General features: G+C 54.2%; 1 protein-coding gene and 1 long non-coding RNA gene across 2 annotated transcripts in view; one reads left to right on the forward strand and one right to left on the reverse strand.

Annotated features, from left to right (window-relative positions):
* Positions 1 to 15,958, reverse strand: part of LOC135308305 (uncharacterized) — a 624,983-nt gene that overhangs the window by 330,597 nt on the left and 278,428 nt on the right. The window lies entirely within an intron of this gene.
* On the forward strand, positions 7,280 to 8,958 carry LOC135307483 (uncharacterized). Its single transcript, XR_010368207.1, has 3 exons — positions 7,280 to 7,399; positions 8,027 to 8,192; positions 8,718 to 8,958. It is a non-coding gene; the product is annotated as an uncharacterized LOC135307483 (long non-coding RNA).

Raw genomic sequence — 15,958 nt, forward strand, 5'->3', positions numbered from 1 at the left:
CCGGCAGCCTGGCTGCCCTTTCCCGGGACAGCGCTCCCTGCTCCCTGGGAAGCGCTGGGGATGGTTTTGCCCAGGGCTTTAGGGAGGGTTTCCTCTGTGGGAGGGAGACAGTACCCACGGGCCCTGGGCTGCTCCAGACACCCCTCCAGGGAAGTTGCAAAGGGCCTGCAAAGAGGGTGGAGAGTGACCAGAGCCAGCCCCTGTGCAGTTTTGGCCTTGTCTATTCACATCTGTCTCCCATGGCCTTACCCAACCCTCCTGCAGTGCCCAGTTTCCTAAGGCAAAAGGGGATCCCAGCACACATTGGATATGGTTCTGGTCTGTGTTCCATTCCAGATGTGGATCGTGACTTGGATTATTTGGAAATACTGGTGAATGATGATTTGAAAACCTCGCCAGATGCTGGAGGCAAGTCCTCAATGTACCTTTCCTGACAAAAAAATAGTGTCAATCCAGCAAGAGATTACTTGTAACATTTCCCGTAAGTTCTTCTGAAGGTTGATGTATTCAGCAAACCTTGCCCTTCTGGAGCCCTGAGGGATCCACAGGATCACTGTCAGTGGGAGGAAGGAGCATTTAGCTGCTCCATCTTCCTTCCATATGCAATGCCAGTGTGTCCTTCCATGTGTTCTGTGCAGACACAGAGAAGAGAAGAGAGTGAAGGGGCCGGGCCCAGGGATGTGCCCCGGGGCTGAGCCTTGTGGGCAGCCTGAGGATCTCCTGCAGTGCCACAGCAGCTCTTCTGTCCTGCCTTTCTTTGCAGCTGAACCTGCTGGTGAAGGTGGTGCAGCTTCCCAAACCATGTCCAGGACGGAGCCTCTGGGAGATGCTGAGGGTAGGGCAAGGCCTTTCCCCTGGGAGAGCTGCCAGCTCAGAGCCCAAAGCTTGGCCAGGGGGGCAGCGTTGCAGGTGCCAGCACAGAACCATGCACGTGTGTGCCCTCGGCCTGCACGATCCCCTCACCGCTCCTGCGGCTCAGTGGTGCCCGTGCAGATCAGCAGAGATGACAGAAGCTTCTGTGGCTAGAGCCCTGGTTTTGTGAAATCCACTGGGAAATGGAACTATGTTGCTCTAAGTTTCTCTGACAGGGAATTACCCAGCTACAGGTCACAAGAAAACCCATGAGCCAGCCATAGTCAAGATGCAAGTACTGAAGGAAATGCAGCAGGAAGGACAAGGTGGGTGCATTTCCCTCATGCTTCCCCTGGGACTCAGCAGCCGGGGGCTTTGGCTGCACGTCTGGATATGCCGTGCCCGGCACAGCGGGAAGGGATCCATGGCAGCCTCACTGCCCCGCTGCTGCTTTCACGCCCTGCAGGGCTGCTTCCCAGCCTGGCCTGGCTGAAGCTTCTGCCCAGCCTCTGCAGGAAGGCATTTGGCATCAGCTGACAGGCAGCCCAAAATGCACCATGGGCCTGAGATCCCCTTCAATTTCTTGGTCTCTTGTGAGATCAGGAAGGGCACCTGTTTGGAGAAAGGAGGGGTCTAGTTCAGCATGAAGAGTCTGGCCATCTTCCTGAGCCTAACCCTTTGAAAAGCATTCCCTCTGAAAATGCTGCCTCCCCAGTAGGCAATAGTTCCATCTGATCCAGCTGTCCGTTTCCTTTATCAAGCGATGGACCAAAAAGCTGTACTGAAGGTGGCATTTCCCGGGGTAAGTGGCGGCTCATTGGAAGGCCCTGCAGGAAGGAAGGCGATGCCAGACACGGGCACAGGCACAGCAGGTAATTGCTGTGCTGGGCTCAGCCCTGGCCGGGGCTGTGTGGCAGCAGCTCTTCCCACAGGGCCTGCCCTTGCCCAGCCCGGCAGCAGCCAAAGCTGGAGGCGCCTCGGCTTCCAGGCCTCTGGAGCTCGTTCAGAGCCCTGGGGAAACGGGACTGGTGCAGCAACGTCCCTGGCGCTGCAGCTGCTGCAGAGCTGGCCCTGAGTGCCCAGAGGCCCAAGGCACAGGAGCAGCCCCGAGCGGGAGCCCTGCCGCCAGCCCAGGGCCAGAGCCAGCCCTGGCTCCCGACTGGGCAGGGGCTGCGCTGGGTCCTGACAGGGCCTGAGCCTGTCCCCTGGGGCTGGGGGAGCTGTCACGGGGCAGGGAGTGGTGAAATGAGTGACACCTGTGGCATGGCTGCCTGTAGTTTTTCTCAGGCCTTTAGGGAGGGTTTCTGCAGTGGAAATGAGAGAGTCTTGCAAGGCCCTGGGGTGTTCCCCCACCTTTCCAGGGATGTTTCACAGGGCCTGAAAAGAGTCTGGAGTGTGACCAGGAGCCAGCCCAGAGCTCCCCAGGCTGCTGTGCAGCTTTGGCCTTATCCAATCATATCCGACTCCCACAAACTTACCCGACCCCATTGCAGTGCCCAGTTCCCTGAGGAAGAAGGGGACTCCAGCACACCATGGAAATGGTTCTTATCTCTGCTCCCTTCTAGATGAAGTGTCAGGGAAGGCTTCTCCATTAACTTGGCTGCATAAAGTTTTGGTCCTATCTGAGCCACCGTCAGGTATGTTCTCAGTGAGCCACCAAGGAATAATTGTTGACAGCCTGGCAGGAATCAGGTGACAGAAGCTTCTGTGGCTGTTGTGTTACAGGTGTGTCTGCAGGGAGGACTTCTCCAGCTCCTTTGCTGATTCGTACACAGAAGCCCAGCTCCCATCACAGGAGTGAGTAGTGTGTCCCTGCTGACCCCACAGGCTGAGCCCTGCTTTTGTGGGATCCGTTCCTGAGAAATGGAACTCTGTTGCTCTAAGATCCTACGAGGGGAAAGAACAAAGGCAAAGGACACCAGAAACCCCATGAGCCATCCAAAAACATGAGGCAAATGCTGAAAGAATTGCTGCAGGCAGGACAAGGTGGGTGCATTTCTCTCATGCTTCCCCTGGGTCTCAGCAGCCAGGGGCTTTGGCTGCACATCTGGACACGTCGTGCCCGGCAAGGCGGAAAGGAATCCATGGCAGCCTCGCTGCCCCGCTGCTGCTTTCACGCCCTGCAGGGCTGTTTCCCAGCCTGGCCTGGCTGCAGCTTCTGCCCAGCCTCTGCTGGAAGGCATTTGGCATCAGCTGACAGGCAGCCCAAAATGCACCACAGGCCATGCCCAACCTGAGGTCCCCTGCGATTTTGCATTCTCCAGGCTGATCACTAACGGCGGGTGTTTTGATGAAAGTGGGCCCTGTCCTACCCAGGTTGTTTATGTCTTTGACAAGAATTGCCTCCTGAAGATGCCACCTCTCCAGTGGGGATCAGTCTTACCTGATGAGCTGTTGCTTTTCCTTTCTCCACAAGTGGATGGAGAGGCTGGGCAGAAGGTGGCGTTTCCCGAAGGAAGCAGTGGCTCCATGCCAGCCTCGGCTGCAGGAAGGGAGGTGATGCCAGGCACAGGCAGAGGAGGTAATTGTTGTACCTCTGGACCAGAGACCTGCTACGGTTTGAGCTGCCCTCTCTGGTGCCTGGCAGTGCAGGCACAGCTCAGACAAGACTGGCAGAGCCTAGGGGAATTATCCCGAGCAGGCTCAGGGCACTCGGGTACTGAGCAGTCCTGCTGGGGTCCTTGCGTGGGAGGGAGATCCTGAAACCTGGGAGCGACTGCATTCCCATGGTGGGGAAAGGACAGAGGGGGAGAGCAAGGCTCCAATGTGTCCTGTAAGGGCCTGGCTATGTGCCCTTGGGCTGGGGGAGCTGTGCCAAGAGATGGAGGGAGAGAGGGACTGCAGGAGGGAAGGAGGTAGGAGTGGTTCTGGCACTACATACTGCAGTTATCCCCAGGGATTTAGGGAAGTCTCCCTCAGTGAGGAGGGAGAGAGCCCCAGGGCCCTGGGCTGCTCCAGCTGCCCTTCTAGGGATGTTGCATAAGGTCTATGGCGGGCAAAGATTGTAAAGGATGTGGAGATTAACCAGGAGCCAGCCCAGAGCTCCCCAGGTCCCTGTGCAGCTTTGGCCATGGCCATTCACATCTGACTCCCACAACCTTACCCAACCCCCTTGCAGTGCCCAGTTCCCAAAGGCCAAAGGGGAACCCAGCAGAGCATGGAAGCAGTTCCGTTTTATGCTCCCTTCTAGATTGGGATCGTGACATGGATTCCATGCTTGTCTTTCTGGATGAGAGTTTGAAGACCTCGGCAGATAGTAGAGGTAAGTTCGCAAAGTCCCTTTTTACTTAGAGAATAATCAGTGTCAGTGTGGCAAAAGGTCATGCATGTCCCACTTTCCTTAAGAGTAGGAAGGTTGTTGAATTCTGGAAGCCTTGCCCTGCTCCCATCTGGAGCCCTGAAGGATCCCACAGGATTGCTGTCAGTAGGAGGAAGGAGCATTTAGCTGTCCATCTTCCTCCTGTGTGCAATGGCAGTGTGTCCTTCCATGTGCTCTGTGCAGCCAGGGAGAAGGGCAGAGAGGGAAGGGGCCGGGCCCAGGGCTGTGCCCCGTGGCTGAGCCTTTGGCAGCTCCTTTGCCAGCCCCGGGGAGCCTGAGCTGCTCCTGCTGCCACTGTCAAGCCCTGGCCCTGCAAGGGGCTGGCTTTAGAGCTGCTGGCAGCTCCAGGGAGTCCTTATTGCCCCGACTGCCCCGCAAGGGGCTCCTTCCATCCCAGTGTGGGGCCACTGCAGGCACGAGGTCCCCCTGCTCCTGCTCCTGAGTGGAAGGCAGAGCTGAGGGAGTGCCTTGGAGGGCACCAAACACCCAGGTGCACCCACTGCCACTTGGGCCTGAATGAGAATCTTCAGCAGAGTCACAGCAGCTGTTCTGTCCTGCCTTTCTTTGCAGCTAACCTGGCTGGTGAAACTGATCTGGCTTCCCAACCCACGTTCAGGAATGAGCCTCTGGGAGGTTCTGAGGGTAGGTCAAGGCCTTTCCCCTGGGATAGCTGCCAGCTCAGAGCCCAAATCTGGGCCAGGGAGGCATCGCTGCAGGTGCCAGCACAGAACCATGCACGTGTGTGCCCGCGCCCTGCACGATCCCCTCACCGCTCCTGCGGCTCAGTCGTGCCAGTGCAGATCAGCAGAGATGGCAGAAGCTTCTGTGGCTGTTGAGTTACAGGTGTGTCTGCAGGGAGGACGTTCCCAGGTCCATTGGTGGATGTTGCACGCAGGCCCAGCTCCCATCGCAGGGGTGAGTAGTGTCTGCCTGATGACCCCACAGGCTGAGCACTGGTTTAGTGGGACCCATTCCTGGGAAATGGAAATATTTCTCTTAAGGTCTCCTGAGATTGGAGAACAAACTTAGAGGAGAGAGTAAGTTCCTGGAGGCATCCAAACACATGGAGAAGATGCTGAGTGATCTGGAGAGAAGACAAGGTGGGTGCATTTCTCTCATGCTTCCCCTGGGTCTCAGAAGCCGGGGGCTTTGGCTGCACATCTGGACACACCGTGCCCGGCACAGCAGGAAGGGATCCATGGCAGCCTCGCTGCCCTGCGGCTGCTTTCACGCCCCGCAGGGCTACTTCCCAGCTTGGCCTGGCTGCAGCTTGTGCCCAGCCCCTGCAGGAAGGCATTTGGCATCAGCTGACAGGGAGCCCAAACTGCACCACGGGCCTGAGATTCCCTGAAATTTCATAGTCTCCAGGATGAATACTAAGTGCGGGTGTTATCATGAAAGTGGACCCTGGCCTACCCAGAAAATTGTGTGGATTCCTGATCCTTAACCATGACTTTCACAAGTACTGGCTCCTGAAGATGCCACCTCCCCAATGGGGAACAGCCCCACCTGATCCAGCCGTCCCTCTTCCTTTCTGCAGAAGTGGATGGAGAGGCTGGGCAGAAGGCGACGTTTCCCGAAGGAAGCAGTGGCTCCATGACAGCCTCTGCTGTAGGACTGGAGGCGATGCCAGGCACAGTCACAGGAGGTAATTGCTGTGCCTCTGGGCCTGAGCCCTGCTGAGGCTTGAGCTGCTGTCTCTGCTGCCTGGAAGTGAGGGCACAACCCAGGGGAATTATCCCGAGCACACTCAGGGCACTCAGGTACTGAGCAGTCCTGCTGGGGTCCCTGTGTGGGAGACACTTCCTGAAACCTGGCAGTGACTGCACGGGGTGCCCATGGTGGGGAAAGGACAGAGGGGCAAAGCAAGGTTCCAGTGTGTCCTTAGTGGGCCTGGCTGGGTCCCCTTGGGCTGTGGGAGCTCTCCCAGCCCAGATGGAGGAAGGGCGGCTGGGAGGACAGGCAGGAGGGAGTTTGCGAGGGATACTTGCAGCACTGCCCCCTGCAGTTCTCCCCAGGGATTCAAGGAGCATTTTCCTTGTGCGACTGAGAGAATCCCCACGGGCCCTGGACTGCTCCAGCCACCACTCCAGAGATGTTGCACAGGGCCTGCAAATAAGATAGGGATTGACCAGGAGCCTGCCCAGAGCTCCCCAGGCCCCTGAGCAGCTTTGGCCTTGTCCATTCACATCTGGCTCCCATGGCCTTACCTGATCTATATGCAGTGCCCAGTTCCCTGTGGCAGAAGGGGATCCCAGCACATCATGGAAATGGTTCTGATCTTTGCAAACTTCTAGGTTGGGATCAAGACATAGATTATCTGGGAAAGCTGCTGGATTATGGCTTGAGACTCATGGGAAATCCTGGAGGCAAGTGCTCAATGTACCTTTCCTGAGAGAATACACAGTGACCAGGTGGCAAGAGCTCATACATTTGCCCTTTCACTTAAGATCTTCTGAAGGTTGATGGAATATGGAAAATTTGCCCTGCTCCCTTCTGGAGCCCTGAGGGATCCCACAGGATCACTGTCAGTGGGAGGAAGGAGCATTTAGCTGTCCATCTTCCTCCCGTGTGCAATGCCCATGTGTCCTTCCATGTGCTCTGTGCAGCCACAGAGAAGAGCAGAGAGGGAAGTGGCCAGGCCCAGGGCTGTGCCCCGGGGCTGAGCCTTGTGGGCAGCCTGAGGATCACCTGCAGTGCCACAGGAGCTCTTCTGTCCTGCCTTTCTTTGCAGCTGAACCTGCTGGTGAAGGTGGTGCAGCTTCCCAAGCCACGTCCAGGACGGAGCCTCTGGGAGATGCTGAGGGTAGGTCAAGGCCTTTCCCCTGGGAGAGCTGCCAGCTCAGAGCCCAAAGCTGGGCCAGGGGGGCATTGCTGCAGGTGCCAGCACAGAACCATGCACGTGTGTGCCCTCGCCCTGCGCCATCCCCTCCCTGCTCCTGTGGCTCAGGCACGGCAGCGGTTTGGAAACAGGAGAGCCCTGACCCTGCCCTGAAAGCCAAGACATTTTCTGAAACCTATCCCCATGTTTAACGCACATGACATCCTGAAGATGCCAGCACCCAAATCAGGAAGTCTTCCATCTAATCCAACTGTCCTTTTTCCTGTCTGAAGTGATGGACCAAACATCTGTGCAGAAGGAGGCACATCCTGGAGGAAGCATATCCTCATGGGTAGCCCCTGCTGCAGGAAGGAAGGCGATGGCAGACACGGGCACAGGCACAGCAGGTAATTGCTATGCCGGGCTCAGCCCTGGCCGGGGCTGTGTGGCAGCAGCTCTTCCCCCAGGGCCTGCCCTTGCCCATCCCGGCAGCAGCCAAAGCTGGAGGCGCCTCGGCTTCCAGGCCTCTGGAGCTGGTTCAGAGCCCCGGGGAAACGGGACTGGTGCAGCAACGTCCTGGCGCTGCAGCTGTTGCGGAGCTGGCCCTGAGTGCCCAGAGGCCCAAGGCACAGGAGCAGCCCCGAGCAGGAGCCCTGCCGCCAGCCCAGGGCCAGAGCCAGCCCTGGCTCCCGACTGGGCAGGGGCTGCGCTGGGTCCTGACAGGGCCTGAGCCTGTCCCCTGGGGCTGGGGGAGCTGTCACGGGGCAGGGAGGGCCAGGGGTGGCAGTGGCTGCTCAGGGATGGCTTTGGCCCGTGTCCCTGGCAGCAGCCACTGCCCAAGCAGCTGCGCTGCCCCCGGGCTCTCCTCCCGGCCTGCTGGGCTTTGTTGGCTGGCACAGCCTGTGCCAAGGGCCGGCAAGGTGCCTGCAGGCCCCAGCTCTGGGGGAAACAGGGAACGTCCTGCCCGTATCCACCGTGCTGCCAGCTCAGCAGTGCAGCACAGCACGGGCTCACGCTCCCCATTGCTCCCACAGATGCAGCCAGCACCACAACACGTGTTCCTGATGCCCAGAAAGTCCTCAGAAGTGTCTTCTGTATGGGAACAGGCTGCTGGGCAGGGTTAATGGCAGGCCTGCTTCTGTTGGATCTTGTTCTCATATTGTGCTGTGTCAGAATCTGCTGTAACTGGAAGAAGAAATGGTGAGTGGTCATCTTTCCCTGAAAGAGTTTCTTTTGAAAGTCTAATGTAGACAGGAAGCATTCCCACTGAGGCTGCAGTGGAGTTGTGGCCAGTCCATGGTTCTCCAAATAACTCTGCTGAGGGTTCTGCTGCTGCCCAGTGCTTCCATTGGCCTCTCAATTGCTGGGCCTTGTCCTGGGGGCCCCGCTGGGGCTGCAGCCAGAGCTGGCTCCCACTGAGGCTGCCTGGTCAAGAGCAGCCCCAGGGGCATGGGGCAGAGGCAGAGGAAGGTGGGGAGGAGAAAGAGCAGGGCCGAGGTTGCCCTTGAAAGGCAGAGGCGCTCTGGGGCCCGCTTCTGGCCAGGGACCCTGCCCAGAGCCGTGTCCTGCTGGCCGGGGCCTTGAGGGGCTGCTGTCCAGCTGGGCCCAGCTGTGCCAGCAGCTCCAGCCGTGCTGGGGAGCCTTGCCAGCTCTGGGCTCTGCTGTGCACGAGGGTCCCTGTGTGCCACTGGCAGCTGGGGCCTCAGCCACCTCCTCTCTCCACAGGAGCACCTCTGGAACTTCACAAGACCAGCCAAAGGCCTCAGTGCGGGAGAACTGGGCCTGTCATCATGCATCTCTGTGCCAGTGTCCATTGTCCCTTCCAGAGGTGTATTACCAGCTTATTGCTGGAAATATGCTGCAGCCAGTACCTAGAACAGAACCGTCTCTCCCTGAAGGGCCTGGCGTCGCTCTCCATCCAGGACAGGACGTGTAGCCCTCTAGCCAGGGAATGGATTGTTCCAGAAGTTATATTTACTTGTAAAAATTTTAAATGTTTATTAAAAACCTTATTAGAAATATAACAGGACACTGAATAAGGAAAATGTTACGTCATCGGGAGTAGAGGTTTTTTCCCACCACATTCTCATCCACACAATGGAGGTTTCACCTTTTAACTCTTTTGCCCTTCTTAAAGTTCTGTCCATCGACTCCTTCTTTGATGTCCAGTGCTGGAGTTTACTTCCTTACATCTCACTTGGAGGTCAGGTGCTGCTGTCGTAGCAATTTGACCCTCTTATATGTCCCAAACTTAGGTAACGCCAAGATAACACATCAGGGGGTAAAACATATCTATAAATATATAAAACTTCTCTTAACATATATACATGACATTTATCCTTTAATTGTGAGAGTCAACTGTCGCATTACTCATCTATCACAGGCTTGAGTCCAGCTTCAGCTCAGGTGTCTGTGTGCTACCACCCGCACTGGCGGAGCTGCTCGTCTGGGCACAGCCAGGCATGGGCAGGCAGCAGCTGGGCATGGGGCTCATTCGACCAACAGCACTCTCATGTTATCTTTGTCTTTTCTTTTGAAACATTTAGATATGTTTTTCCTTTGTAGCATTGAGAAATGTTTTTCATAGAATACGGACACCAGATATTTGTTCCCCTTTCCTCCAACAGTTCTGTATTTGTCCAAGTAGTTTTACAGTCAGGGAAACTTAGAATCTTCTGACACATTGGCAATAAATAGTAAAATTGCTTTTAATTCTTAATGTTTAGTCTTACTCAGCCTGGAAAGACTGGCATAGCTCAGGGGAATTATCCCAAGCAGGCTCAGGGCACTCAGGTTCTGAGCAGTCCTGCTGGGGTCCCTCCGTGGGAGACACATCCCGAAACCTGGGAGTGACTGCACGAGGTGCCCATGGTGGGGAAAGGACAGAGGGGAAGAGCAAGGCTTCAGTGTGTCCTTAGTGGGCCTGAGCCTGTCCCCTGGGGCTGGGGGAGCTGTCACAGGGCAGGGAGGGCCAGGGCTGGCAGTGGCTGCTCAGGGATGCCTTTGGCCCGTGTCCCTGGCAGCAGCCACTGCCCAAGCAGCTGCGCTGCCCCCGGGCTCTCCTCCCGGCCTGCTGGGCTTTGTTGGCTGGCACAGCCTGTGCCAAGGGCCGGCAAGGTGCCTGCAGGCCCCAGCTCTGGGGGAAACAGAGAACGTCGTGCCCGTATCCACCGTGCTGCCAGCTCAGCAGTACAGCACAGCACGGGCTCATGCTCCCCATCGCTCCCACAGATGCAGCCGGCACCACAACACATGTTCCTGATGCCCAGAAAGGCCTCAGAAGTGTCTTCTATATGGGAACAGGCTGCTGGGCAAGGTTAGTGGCAGGCCTGCTATTTTTGGACCTTATTCTCATGTTGTGCTGTGTCAAAATCTGGTGTAACTGGAAGAAGAAATGGTGAGTGGTCATCTTTCCCTGAAACAGCTTCTTTTGAAAGTCTGATGTAGACAGAAAGCATTCCCACTGAGGCTGCAGTGGAGTTGTGGCCAGTCCATGGTTCTCCAAATAACTCTGCTGAGGGTTCTGCTGCTGCCCAGTGCTTCCATTGGCCTCTCAATTGCTGGGCCTTGTCCTGGGGGCCCCGCTGGAGCTGCAGCCAGTGCTGGCTCCCACTGAGGCTGCCTGGCCAAGAGCAGCCCCAGGGGCACGGGGCAGAGGCAGAGGGAGGTGGGGAGGAGAAAGAGCAGGGCTGAGGTTGCCCTTGAAAGGCAGAGGCGCTCTGGGGCCCGCTCCTGACCAGGGACCCTACCCAGAGCCGTGCCCTGCTGGCCGGGGCCTTGAGGGGCAGCTGTCCAGCTGGGCCCAGCTGTGCCAGCAGCTCCAGCCGTGCTGGGGAGCCTTGCCAGCTCTGGGCCCTGCTGTGCACGAGGGTCCCTGTGTGCCACTGGCAGCTGGGGCCTCAGCCACCTCCTCTCTCCACAGGAGCACCTCTGGAAATTCTCAAGACCGGCCAATGGCCTCAGTCATGGAGAACTGGGCCTGTCATCTTCAATCTCCGTGCCAGTGTCCGTTGTCCCTGCCACGGCTGCATGACCAGCTCATTTCTGGGCATGTGCTGCTGCCACCACCACCCAGAACAGGAGCCTCTGTCCCTGAACGTGCTGGCCCTGGTGTCCAGCCAGGACTGAAGGTGGGCCCCTCCTGCCAGAGAAGGTCTTGATCAGCATCTTTCACCTCTGCTCTCTATGTGGTGGCACCAGCCCTGCCTGTGCTGGTTTTCTGGGCACAGCCAGATTTGTGCTGGCAACAGCCGGGCATGGGTCTCCTGAGACTAGGAGCTACTATAGTTATTTTTAATTTTGGAAGATTTAGGAACATTTTTCATAGACTATTCCCCTAATAGTTCTTCCCCTTTTCCACAATAGTTCTATATTTTTCAACGTAGTTTTAGAATTTGGAAACGCATAGAACATTTTCACACTTCTAGAATTAAAAAACTATTACATTTAATTGGTAATCTTTATTCCTGGAAGAACTAAGTTCACTGAAGAAACATAGTGTACTGCAGAGGCTCATTGCCCAGGGCAGATTTGTATCTTCTCACAAGTAACCAAGAACCTTTTTTCTCATATTTTCTGGGATTTCTGAGAAGCTCGCCTCTTGGTCTTCAGAGGCAAGCTTTGAGCACAGTAGGAATCTCTTCAAGTCACCATCTTTGTTTGCTTCTGCCAAGAACTGCCTCAGTTCCAGAGCAGAGGCTTCTCTCAGCTTCCTGCCGCCCCGCTCCCCCCAAGCCTGTCCTGAGCCCTCTCCTGCAGCTGCTGCACTGCCATGGAGCTGCTGTAAAACACAACAGCTCTGCCACAGCCACTCAGCTGGATTGGAAAAGCTTTCTGGCCATGCTTACATTAGGCTGGTGGCTTCTCGAAACACAAGCTGAGCTTCTGAATGCTGTGCTTCACTGGCACAGGAACTGATGCTGCCTTTCTCATGGAGCCTAAACTCCCATGGGTTTTCAACGCTTTCTGGCCAGCATACGGCCTGGAAAACCTTTTAATGCAGCCATTTAGTACTGAAAATTATCCAGTCTGTGTATCAAAGGAACTTGTTTAAATGCTGGAGCCCACCAGAGCATCCTTCCAGGCCATAATTTACTCCCCCGCACCTCCCCCTCCATGACTGCCAAACAGCACCTTTGACAGTTCTTTCCTCCAGAACATGAATGGCACCATTTTATTTGGGGGAGGAAAAAAAAGGAAATGTTCTGGGATACAATCATCATCATCATCATCATCATCACAATGAGCCACAAATTAGTTAAATTACATCAACATCTCAGACTGTGGACTTATTTCTCAGAGTGCAGCACTGGCTGTACTACCCCTTGAAACTGCAGATGTGCTACAGTCTTTAAAATCAGGTGGATGCAGACGAAATTTGGAGCCAAGCACAGCTCTGGGAGAGCTGTAGGGACTGGGCCTCCACGGGCACCGCTGTGTGCCTGGAGTAACCTGCCCCAAGCCATCTGCCACCTGAAGAGCCAAGTGGGGCACGGAAAAGCACAGGCTGCAGAGGGGCTGGGAGTGCAGGGAGCCCATCCTGGTCAGGACTAACACGCTCATCCCACCTTTGGACTGGGTTTGGATGGAGACCAGAACTAATAGCTGGCAAAAGGAAAAGAGGGTACAAAGGTCCCTGGAGTCCCCTGCCCCAGTACCTCAGCCAGTGGGGAAAGGAAGAGGGCAATATGTGGCCGGGGGTTTAAAAGGAGGCTGTGCTCCCCACGAGCTGAGAGAGACAACCGCACAAGCGGATGTCCCAATGGACTCTCTCCCTATGTTCAAACAAAGCTACAGGACTCCTCTGGCTCCTTTATGGACACTGGCTTTTCACAGCGTGATTTTTATGCACACCTGTTTCCTTGTATCAGACTATCAGCAGCCTGCAGTGACTCACTGCCACTCTGGTCTGCAGGGGAAATGGAACTAATTTCCATTGGGGCCCTCCCAGAGAGAAGAACAAACCCAGAGGAGACAAACAACCCCTGCAGGCATCCAAACTTCTGCACCAGACGCTGAGTGAGCTGCAGAGGGGGCGTAGTGGGTGCATTTCCCTCAGCCTTCTCCCGAGACTCAGCAGCTGGGCACTTGCACTGCACATGTGTGTTGGATAATATACCAAGTTTAATTTTTGTTTCATGTCTCCAGTCAGGCTTGGTTTGCCTTTCCCTTGGGGAAAGGAATTCTCATGGCTTTTTTAAGGGATCTTGCACCACTCTCAAGGGAAATGAGCTGAACATCTCAATGAACTGGGAATAACCCAAAAGGTCCCCAAAAAGATAATGACCATCAAGAACACATCAATGACCATCAGCAAACATCAAGGAACATCTGCCCCCTGGCATAGTTGGAGACACCTGGTCTGCAAGAGGCTGAGAGGAAAATCAAGGAGGGTGGACTTTATTAACATCAGAGGCCAAGAAATCTGGGTCCAGGAGGAAAACAAATACTAAAAACTATGTGACTTGAGACTAACAAATATTAAATGAATGGAAAATTACATCTAGTTGAATATTAGGAAGTCTGAAGCTTAATTATGGAGCTCTGTGTATTGTGATGTGTTTTTTCTTTTATTAATTTGATTTGTAATTTTGAAGTTTCCTTATGCTGTTCCTTTTGTCCCTGCCCTTTTCCCAGAACTTTCAGCACTTTTCTTTTATTAGATGCCAGTTTCTCCCAGAGGCTGCCTCCCCTCGAGAATTTTCAGTTTTGTATTTCTTCAAACTTTATTTGTTCACTGAAACTCTTTTGCTCCCTTGAAGTTCTTTATTGGTTTATACATTGTATTTCCCGCCTTGTTTTTACTCCCAATTTTCCTGATTTGTTAAAGGTTGTATCCTCCCGCTGGGACCTGCCCCTGTCTATAAGTTACTGTTTGCCCTCAGTTCAGGGTCCTGGGATGATGAAGAGGGGAAGTTTTACCATCAAATAAAGTTACCCCGGGACCCATCTTGCTGTTCCTTTGTTTCATGCTGCGCCATCACTGGCAGCTGGGATTTAGTGGAGCTCGGGGGAGGGGGATTGTTGCCCCCCTGTCACCATCCAGCTGGGCCAAGCAACAGTGATGTATAGTTATGTTATTGTAGTTTAGACGTCCTCTGTTCTCCCCATAGTTCCCTTTCCCCCCATGTATTGTTACCATCAGACAGCCGGGGTTGTCAAGGCCGGGTAGAAGAAGGCGTGCACGTGTCCCTTACCTGGGGCAGTTGGGAATGGAGAAGCTTGTTGCCAAGGGGGTGCAGCATGGCAACACCTGATCTCCCATCAAGTTACAAGAAAGCAATCTCCACCGATAAATGGGAAAGAAGAGCTGACAGACTTTGGCAGGGCCCAGGGCTGTGAGAAGCAACTCTCAGGGGTAGAAAAGTCTGAGTACCAATCTTGAAAATTAATCAGACACGTGGTCTCCATGAGGCCAGTTCCCAGCACTGCAAATTTTTTCTTATGTTGTCCTTTGCTGTATTTTTGTTAAGGTTTAATAAACCTTTTTACATTTTCAAAGTGAGCAGTTGTTTCTCACCGATAGAACTACTGTCAATATGCTTTTGCTTTGTGTGATTGGTCAAAAAACTTTTGAAGTAAGTTGTAACATTAAGTTCTTGGTCTGCTGCCAGGGATGTGAGCTGCTGGCATCTTCCCATTGTCATAACCATGTAATGGGACTGATGCTGGAAAAGAAACAGCTCGAGACGTGTTCCCCAGCAGTCCCATCCCGTTTGTGATTTGTACGTAGACCCCCCGGCCGGCAATAAATGGTGACCCTCAGTGAGGAGGATTTTTAGACTAGAGGAATATAAAACATAAAAAATAAGACCGTGGACAGTGCTATTGCCAGAGGCCCAGGCTGTTAAAAGGAGGAATGGATCATGCCCTTTGTTGTCTGTAGCTGGTATCCTTGTAAGTAACAAGTAGCAATTTTAGGGGCTCCTGGGCAATGAGATGGGAAACCATCTATCTAAAACAGGAGGGGATGTCTTTTACTGGCTTCAGACAATTTTACAGAAAAAAGGATATTCAGACAGCTCAAAACATGAACTAAAAGACTTATTAATCTGGGTAAAAGTGAATACTCAAAATATAGACTTGAAATCTGCTTTTGCCTTTGATTTCTGGGACTGGATAAACTGGAAAATTTGCAATCTAGTCTCTCTGAAAAGGAAGAGACTTTAATCAAACCTGTTTCCCGAGCTTTATCATAGAGCTTTAAACAGAATGATCGTAACAGAGACTTTCTCAAACACCAAAACAGAACACCTAGTTCTAAGATATTAATTCCGAGTGTTTCTAGGTCTTTGTCCTTCTCTGGGAGGATCTGGGGTTTTGTTTGTAGTTCTTTCCCTTCTCCTGGCATGTCCGGGGTTTCCCCAGGCAGTGTGAACAGCATCCCAATCCCCGCAAAATGGGAATCAGATCAGCTTCCAGCTTCGGTCGTGTCCTCTGTTTCTTCCAGAATTCCCTGTGCCTCTGATGCTGCGACCAGGCATCCTCCATTTCTCCGCAAAATCATCCACCCCTGGATTTCCCGGGAAAGCATTCGGGATTTTCATTGCGCTGCGAGAATTTGGGGGTTAAGGAGTCGTGTTCTGGGGAGATTGGGAGTCAAACGGGTGTGAGAGATGAGAGTTTGGGGAAGGTTTGCAAAACAAGGGCTGCTGTTTCTGCGCCCTGTTCCCCTTCCAAACAAGTTGCGGTCGGATCTTGTTCTGAAGTTGTTCGGCGGGGTCTGCCGAGGGGGGCTCCAGATCCGCTTTGCCTGGCCGAGGGGCTGTGGGAATCACCCCTGCCACGGTTTCTTCCCGGGAAGTCATTCCCTCAGATTGGGCTCAGGCGGGCAGATTGTTTTGCAGTTCTGAGAATTCTTTTCATAGAGATTCCTCCACCAAGCCTCTTCCAGGGTTTTTGCCACTTTTAGCACCCCAGACTCTGGTTACAGCTAGTGGGGGGGCTTTAGATTTAGCTCTGCCTGC

This window comes from Passer domesticus, chromosome 9, assembly GCF_036417665.1.
Source record: "Passer domesticus isolate bPasDom1 chromosome 9, bPasDom1.hap1, whole genome shotgun sequence".
Lineage (NCBI taxonomy): Eukaryota > Metazoa > Chordata > Aves > Passeriformes > Passeridae > Passer > Passer domesticus.